This window comes from Sinohyriopsis cumingii, unplaced genomic scaffold, assembly GCF_028554795.1.
Source record: "Sinohyriopsis cumingii isolate HCF-2022 unplaced genomic scaffold, ASM2855479v2 utg002198l, whole genome shotgun sequence".
Taxonomy (NCBI): Eukaryota; Metazoa; Mollusca; class Bivalvia; order Unionida; family Unionidae; genus Sinohyriopsis; species Sinohyriopsis cumingii.
In genome coordinates this window covers 801,789-812,054 of record NW_028316155.1, presented here as the reverse complement: position 1 = coordinate 812,054, position 10,266 = coordinate 801,789, and positions in this window count along the sequence as shown.

Genomic DNA, 10,266 nt, shown 5'->3' with positions numbered 1-10,266 from the left:
AATGTTAGGTAATATTAGTCTTCTAAAAACTCAATTGTCTGATCCCTACAGTACTGTCACGCATACGGGTATCAATAGAACATCGAAGTCAAAACTTCAATAGTTTGAAGACAATTTTTTTGAGTTTTAAATATCACGCAGGAATATGGTATACATATTGAGTCACTGCTAATTGTTTTACCCTTATTTGACTCAAATCGAAGCGAAATGATAAAGACATCTGAGACACACATAATCATGCATAAGTTTTTAATGGGGTACGTGACCTTTTGGCACCACCGTTTCACCACCGGGTGTTTTGCAGAGATGTTTTTGGCGCCTGACAGTTTGTCAGTAGTCATTTTGGAGCCGGCTGTTTTAGACATGTTATGTTTATACGTTACGTATTCGATGTAAGAGAGGGCCAACTCAGTGCTGCGTACAAATGTGTATTGCCTTGATATGTTTATTTTGCTTATATAATGCATTTGAATTGGGAAACGTCTTTACGGCAATCGATGTAAGTGCAATATATACATTTTAAATCCCTTCATTGATCTTCAATTATTCTATTCAAGGATCCGCGGTTGCCATTGAAAGGAAAACGCACAAAAATGATTATGTTCGAATTGCAATCGAACGCTGTAGGAAGGAAATCCAAGCCGCATCTCCACAACTTGCCGATTACGCATCAAATGTTATAGTGGACGCAGATTGGATGTAGCTGCTGATAGACCGGATCGTCATCTAATTCACGATTAAAATCGCATTTTTATTTTTGGTCAACAGTCGGATATCATTAAGAGTCATCAAGTGGAGAGAACATTCAGCCTGACTCCTGCCTTTTTCTCTTCGATATATGTACATTATGGTAGATAGAGGACAAACTTAATACCTGTACTCTATGAATTACTTCCCAAAAAAGGAAAGGAAACATATCGATGAACGTTTGAAGATCTCAGACAGTTGTGGTTATTGATTTCGTCCAGGTTTCAATCAACGGAGTAAGGTTGACATTTCTGTCTTCTGAAATCAATGGATGCTTCTTCCACTTGACCAGGAAACTGCTCAAAACTCGCTGAGTAGGCCTGTCACGCCGATACAACAGTGATCCTGATTTCGATATTTCCGGCACAGCTGGCTATTGTCCTTGAAACACCGAGAATGGAAGGTACATAAGATCTTATGTATATCGTTAGCTGTTTTGAGGAATTCTATTTGGGTCTCCCTAATCGTCTTCAAAGTGCGCAGCTTTTCCTCCGCAAATCTAATCTGCCCATGAGAAGACCCTGAATGGAAAAATTACGCTGAAGCTGCCAATCAATGATTGCAAAGAGACTTTTGGACTGATCAACCTAATATTTAGAATATGTTGATGGAATCAAAGTCTTTCAAAATGCGCGATGGAGTGAATGAGCAATTCATCTGTGGAGACCAATAAACAATCAATATGTTGATACTGACGCATGAATCAAAGTATGTAGAGAAGTGCAACGTCCGAAATATTTTTGAGTACTTACGAGGATTATCACTTAATTTTTGTATGGACTGATTATACTACTTGTTCGTATCTCGAACGATTGTGTTCAGTTGATGAAACATTAACATATTCTCCACAAAATGTTGTTAGCATAATTATTAAAGAACGCATTAAAAGCGTTACAATATAGTGTTGTTACTTTTGTCCTACGAGGACTATGACATACTTGTTTGATGTACGAATTATACAGCATGTTCGTATTTGATACGGAATTTGTTTATTGAGGTAACTTTAGCATTCTCTACACAAAGGCATGTTATCAAATGTCAATGGGCAATCGCTTTTAGAAAAAATCTAAGTGAATCTTCTTCCCTCGTATATTTCGTTTTCACTGCATTATCTTGGACTCTGTTAGCCTCGGAAGATTAAGTTCACGTTTAGGACATCCTCAGAAAGACATAGTACAGTAACCTAACGCCAAAACGGTCGCGACCAAAAATTATTGCTTCCTCATTATTGTGCTGAAATTATATGTGTCTTAAACACGACATGACATGCAGGACATACATTACAAGCATTCCGTGACCTTATATCGTTCCCATTCATATCTTTCAGACTGATGTGCAGCTTGATAATTCTACTATTCTGCAAAAGCATCTAGTGATCATGTCTATTGTAAGAAACAAAATCTCATGAAAACAATTTTAACAGACTAAAAAAAGTTTGGATATTACTGATTTAATTAAGGTAAATATATACAATGCTGATTTTCAACCCTAATACACAGTGTGAAATTCAGTAGATGCCTGTACATTTCTTCGGTTATTGTAATTAACGCAGTAAAATACAGTGTTGCTGTAAAGTGTTTTATCAGTTTTGCTGTCAACTAGATTGTTAAGTTATATTTCTTTATCGTTGAGTTATTCGCCAAATTCAAATGGGATATTCGTTTTATAAACAGCAATTTCATTACTGCAATACACTTCGTCAAACTATTTTAGTCAATTATTCTCTCTAGTAGAAAGGTGTTTTTTCATTTATCTATCTTCTGGCCTTCTGTATTGTTCTTGTGTCCCAAATTTTGTATTTCCTTATAGCTGTTCTACATATTAATGATAACAAAATTACCATCGGTTGATTGTATTTAAACGTTTTGCCTTTTTGTCATTAAAATTATTTATCTTATTTTTTGCAGGAGTTTATATTTCATTATGCCTTATAGCTTGCTTTTTTGATAATTTTCTACTTGAATTATTTTTCAACAAATGCATATGATGTTCAATTAAGCACACTAACATTCACCGAAACATGGACACGTTGAGTTAGTACCTATAACTGTTTACTGTTTATGTGTTTCTTTAGTTTGCTTCTGAAAACAGAAATGTTATCATATGTATAGTATATGTATCGATAAAGAGAGAGGCAGTGGAAAAGGTTGAATAATATCATTTATTAGATAATAACCTGTTTATTTTATCTCACATGCAGCTAAATATTTTACGAACTAGAGAGAAATATTAAATACCACATTTAATTAATCAGCAATTAAATTAACATAAATCGCTGATAGACTGAAAGCAATTACTGGAATCACATTGTCTCTTTCAGAAGACGTCTATGTACACATGGGTGTACAAAGTGTGATTTCATCATCGACAGTGGACAACTTTAATGTGTTTATTAAAATCGAGCCTCATGTCACAGGTTGTATTCCCCCTCTTATCACGAAACAAAACTAATTTTGCAAAATATTATAATGTTATGGTCCATGGGAATTAAATAAGTTTTCTCTCTCTTGATTATACAGTCAGTTATAAAGTAATTCTAATGGGATTATTGTAAACCCCCATGCCACAATACATTGCCATTTAACTTAGCAATTACCTGGATTATTTCTTTAACCAATGAAAATTGACCTATCTGATATGAAGCCATTATATAAGTCACTGTCATCTCATTATTGCCGCAGATGACCAATGTAAACTGCGTAAAAGACGAAACAGCAGCACGACTGTATTCAAGGTGTATCATAAAAGAAAAATACTTAGAAGAAAAATATTAAAATTCAATTTATGTATCTGAAACAAGTTTCACTGGGGGTTGGAGTTTGGTGTCCTATTCTGAATCGATGAAAGAATGATATTCAAGAAGAAGACACTTAATTTTGCAGTTAAAGCAATATGGTGCCAGAACATGGTGGTTACAGCACGTGAGTACTGCATCCATTGTTTTTCATTCATACATACCTCTATATATATATATATGTGTGTGTGTGTGTGTGTGTGTGTGTGTGTGTGTATAACATTGTAATTGTCCCATGTCGGTATGCATCATCCGTGTATGTATCAATGTATCCACCTTCTTTGGCATTTTAAATTACCAAATTACCATATGATTTAAGGTTTTCTTATGTTTATCTTTATATATATATATATATATATATATATATATATATATATATATATATATATATATATATATATATATATATATATAGATAGATAGATATATATATATAAGTTTTAACAACTTCAAAAGATAGAAAGCTGTAACATCATTGAAACATATAGACTGCTAATTTGACCGAAATAATGTTCACCCTGGATAAAAACAAAATCTTCTTCATTTTCACTCGTGGGGAAATACTTTTTGATGTGAAGTTTGCACCAGAAAAAGTACAGTATTTGATTTTCTGAATAGAGGCAAATTATATATGTCTGGAGACAGTTAATAATATACGTTTACTAAGCAAAAAACGTATTTTAGACCGAAGATAGATGTTAATGTAGAGTCTTGATTCATTTCAACGGGACTGTGTGGATATATTTATACAATCATTTGATCTGGATACCTTGTAATAACGTACAAAATACTTACTATTCATAATATACATCATGACAATAATCCAATGTATGTAGACACAAAGCATTAAATCTAGTTATTTAGGCTAAGCATGTTCTTCCTTTTTCAACCGTTGATAAATGTATCACGTTTCAGTGAAAGAATTAGTTTCAAAGTACGGGTGTAAACAGATGTTGCTTCGCTATATCGGTATATATATGCATGAGTTCGTATAAACAATACCTAGGGAAGAAACTTTTAACATATGACCTGCGTCAATATTAAACAAATCAAATAGCTATCGTATAAGGGTAGTTTAAAAAAAAAAAAACCTCTATTACAACGAGTGTGTAAGTGTGTGACAACAAAGAGAGAACCTGTCAAGAATGAAAACAATATTTAGTTTCTACGAATGTCTAATTACAAGAGAGAAAGGGAGAGAATACAACACTAAAATGCTGTATGTGATACATTTCTGCGCCCTTGGGGTCAGGGTAAAAAATATAGAAATATTAGATAATGGGTTTTGGATATTTTATATACGAAGAAAATACAATTTGTTATATAATACATTCGTTCAATTTGAGCAAGTACATTCAAAGATGCAATGTTTACAGCAATGCTATAATCTTGATACTGACGCATAAGTTCGGCAAATATGTGGATGAGGACAAATTAGTCATTGTAATGGGGAAAAATAGATAAAAATCTGAAACAGATTTTGAAAGAAATTAACTTTACGATAGGTTATGACAAATCATCCAACCCATTATTTCAATTTCGAACACAAGAAAAATCACTACTTTGTACTGCTTTAACTACCTTCGGACATGCGTGGATTCTTCTTATGCAATAAAGACGTACCCAAAGAATATAATGTTCACGTAATGTTTGCATCTTTACAAAAAAGAGGCAAATATAATGAAATAAATGAATATATGCACTTGTTAATTTGACATGTTACGACACCCCACCAACAAAACTAAAACATGAAGCAGCAGAGGGGGCGAACCCCACAACTTTTTAGAAGCCTCCAAGCGCCGAAATAAGTCCTTTATGGATAGCTAACCCTACAAGCTCCAAATGCCATTGTAAACTCAACTGTCGCCATTGTTGCTGCGTTTTGTTGTCGTCGCCCCCTCTGCTGCTTGGAATTAAACCAATTTATCCAAAACAATTATCTAACCCAACTCGATACCGTGTCCGAGGATCATTTAAATGTATTGTCATAAATCTGTGCGGGGTTGACTGAGCATGACTAAATAAATTTTTAAACTTATTTATATCCATGTCGCCACTGCACCAAGTCTGATGTATATTTCGTAGCGTGTGTGTGTCAACACCGTTAAACACCGTAACGGTGTTGCAGTTATCCCTGATCACTTTAGGAATTTGAGGATATCGCTGTGTTACATAAATCACATCAGTGTTTTTGTGCCTACCTCTGGAAAATATCCTGGCAAGATTTGATTTTTTATCCAACATTACATCATCGTACACAACTAAATTGTTAATACTCCCATCGATATCATCTACGGACGGGGCTTCATTAATGTTCGTGATAAACTCAATAATATACTCACCGGTTACCGATTTTGCGTTTTCATTAAAATCTTTTAACACTTCGTAGCATCGCTGATCGTCTACACTTGGAGCTACCAAATACAACTTATCCCTCTTCATCCACTTCATTATTAAATTAAGTAACACCAGCGTCTAACCACTCCCAGATGGGCCAATTATAATCATACGAACAGAGTTTGGTAGTGCTGCGTGATGCCTAACTGGCTCTCGTCGTGTTGTAGCAGAAACGTCAGTGATCTCCATTAGATATATTATAAAAGAATACGGCTTTATATTGTGTGAAATGTAGAGCACGTACTCCAACTGCAGACATAACAACCACTACAATAAAAAATAATCAACAAGAGCTTACAGGCAAGTGTTAGCGATATGGTATAAAAAAGTTTAAATTTATTCCCTTGACTCCGTCAGGTGGAGCGCCAAAACCAAAGTCAGCTATACAAGAAAAAGGAGGTGATATTGCCGCCAAGTTAGGAAAATTACCCGGAACTCCGTGGGCTAAATACCCAGGAGAAAAACATCTCCCAGGATATAATTACTGTGGTCCTGGAACCTGATTTGATATCAGACTTGATGCCTTGGATCAGCCCAATCCAGGTGAGTATCCGATAAATGCTATCGATAAAGCATGTCATGTTCATGATGTAGCTTATAAAAGTAAAAATCTACAAGTTAGGCATCTCGCGGATGTGAAATTTATTCACGCGTTAAATTCAATCACTGATAAATCTTTCAAAGAAAAGTTAGCTAGTTGGCAAATAAAGTCCGCAATGAAATCTAAGTTTGTATTAGGCGCTGGTGATTAATTATAATGGAGTCGATGTATTATTCCCCAAGAGGATACTGGAGAGGTAGAGCAGCAATTAGTAAACTTGCCAGTGCAGCAAAAGTTACGCGAGTTACTGCTAAAAATTGTTTATCCAAACAGGCAATATGGCAAATTTACCAACCATCGCCTAAACAAATTCACTTTGCACATTTCAATGTTAGTGTGCCAAATGAAGGTCATCAAGCTGATATATTATTTCTACCACATGATACCATTCGTCACTAAACATACAAGTACGCGTTAACTGTAGTTGATGTTGCAAGTAGATACAAAGAACCGTTAGCGACTAAAACAGCATCTGAGGTTTGAACGAATTTATCAACGAGGTGGTCTACTATGGCCACAACTATTACAGGTTGATCCTGGCAAAGAATTTCAAGGCGCAGTATCATCGTTGATGAAGCAACATACTGTCAAAATCAGACGAGGACACACTGTAATTCACCGTGATCAGGCAATTGTTGAGCGATTTAATCGAACACTCGCTGAGCTTTTAATTGGATATCAATACGCGAAGGAATGCATTCAAGATAAAAGATCGCGCGAATGGGTTGCAAGATTACCAAGCGTGATAGCTGCATTAAATAATGAAATTACTCGAACAACCAACATGAAACCTATTAACGCAATTACCAAAAAACATATACCCGTACAACGTGATTCTTCAGCACAACCGATACTGGGTGATGTCACTGTGAGATAGTTATATGAACCAGGTGAACTTGAAGGTGGTAAAAAAAGAGCGACTGATCCTATCTGGAGCATCACCGCACACAAGATATCTAACATAACTAGATCTACTGGTAGACCAGCAATCTACAGGCTGGATTCGACTGCTCCTCAACGTGAGCAATTACAAGTAATTCCCGATGACACACAATTATCGCCCAAATCACTTAACCAGCACCAAGGGTGCCAGCACCCCGACTTCGATTACACTTAAGACAGGTCAGCATCACATTTTCGCGTGTATGACCAAGACGATTATCTTTTCTATCTACGGTGAATTGTCTTGAATTATTACTCGAATACTGCCACAATATTATACAATTACAGCTCTCACAGTGATTATTCTGATGTTGTTTCAACGCCATGATAAATTCAACATCAAGGTCTGTTTGTAACCGGCTAATTTTTTTCTTATTATATCACTGTTGTTTTCATTATTATCAGCTATTGACTCTTCCAAGACAAGTCTTCACAGCTGAGATATTCTTCTGACTCTGGACACAGCCAATTAAACCAAGTTTGACCACTCAATGCTATCATCAACGATCCAGACAGTTGTATCACTGATAGTTAGTCCTTGAGATGAATGTATCGTCATTGCGTATCCTAGCGTCCACGGGGATTTGTTCATTTTTAGTGCATCTTCAACAGCGTTGATATCAACTGCAACAATATCATTTAATACTAAATTCTGTTTCTCTGTCAAGTTCCCAGGAATATCAACACCTATATTCTGTAACCGCGTATCAGCTGGTCTATAACACGATGGCACTGGCAACATTGGAAACTTTTCTTGTTGTAATTGAAATAACTGCTGTTGAAGTGTCTCTCTGACTATCTTTCTACTTGCCACTATCAAATCGTCTGGTTTCCAAGTTTTCCAAAAGTCGCTCATTGAAGTCTCTGAAATTATTTTACGCATGATTTCACATTGAATTTTATTCAATTGTAATCTGATTAATGTTTTAAATTCCTTCAACGTTGCATCAAGTGTTCTATGATCATCAGACGCTTCTTCATAATAATCAACAAAATCTTTTAACCAGAAATGCGGAGATGGACCAACAAAAGGTGGTGGCTAACCGTGATCGCCGCACATTATCACAGCTGTAATTTTTGTTAGTAGCCAATCCAGTAATAATTTTAATATATCTAACGACACTGTGCCTATTTCATCCAAAATAATAATACGCGGAATATATTTTGTCCCCATTCGATCTGGATTCCATACACCACCGCTATATTTGAAAAAGCTGTGATAAGTACAAGAATTAACTCCTCATTGTTTCATCTCCCTGGCGAGTCTGTGTGTTGGTGTTAGCACAATCATATCTGAATTTCGAAATAATTCAATCGCTCGAGTTGTCTTACCAGAACCATCCGGTCCATTCAAATAAATGGTTTTGTGTCTGGTGATTTGATCATACACAGATGGTGCAGAAGACATTTCTGATAATTCTGATTTGCGACAATTATCCTTAATTTCAACATCTGCGGATTCACAATAACAATGTAACATCTCCTTTTTTATTCTCCACGAACTCCATGATTCATCAGTGTTTGTAAAACGAGCCAGTGATTGTAAATATCTTTTCTTGATATAAAATAAATCCGTTGCAACTTTAACTGCAGTGTCGGGAAATCGATTTATCATTGATAGCAAGTTTATAGAAACATAAGCCAGCATCGAAGATCTTAAATGTGTGTATTGAGGTGATTCTCCATTAACATAACCTTACAATTGTGCCTAACTTTTTCCCTTCGGACAAGAAAGCGTTCTCCCGATTACAAAATATATTTCTTGCAGCGGCATCAGCAATTATAAAATTTAATTCAGCGTCATCGATAATCAATCGTAAGTGATGTAGTTTATGATCATATGCGCCACCTTGAGTAAATTTACCGATTATTCTTCTCCCGAGATCTTTTGCTGTTTTTTTTTTACTGTTGCTGAGTTTAATCTAAAGAACATTATGAACTTCTTTAATAATGACATCCATGGGAGTATTTGGACACTCTTGTGCATATTCTTCAATGACTTCATCGAGACTGATACGCTCCGGTGTTGGTAACCAAACCAAAGTCTGCGGTCGATATGATATAATTGTTTCACTGACCGTCAACGATACCAGTATTCGGCTGTCAAGCATATATCGCAATAACACTATTGGCGCCCAGCTTTTCTCTGAGAAGTGTCTGCCAAACCAAACATAACAGCACGGATGAAGCTCTTTAGCAAATTCAAACGACGTCACACCAGCAAATTCTGTCAGGAAAAATCGGGTAAAGACCGTTCGTAGCAACTTGTGTCATCGAGTTCGTGGGATGTCCAAATCTTTTAAAGTATTCGTTACACTCGCCCATCCTGAGAAAGCTTCCCGGATAACACGCAATCATGTCTACCGAAATCATCTCGCTGGTATTATACTTAGTATTCCACAAACCGCTGTGTCGATACTCGACACAGCTCAATTGTATGTCTTCGAGAAACTCACTTCGGGTTGGCCTCCACGAATTTCTTTCTCTGGCGGTGTGAGCGGCAACACTCGGAACTGTAAAACAATTAGTTAATAACTGCTCAGTGTTTTCTGAATATTTTTCTGCGAGTTTTTTTATTTGTTGTTGCAGAGATTCCGTCCGGTATAATTCACCGCTGGGTCTTACAAATTGATCATACTCGCCATCTTCGGAACTTTTAAACAACCACATCGACACAGGGTCATTTTTACTTATTTGTTTAATAAAATCAAATATATTTTCCGAATAATATTTCACAACACGATCCCGCGGAAATATCGTAACTGTGTTAGTCCAAGCGTGAGCG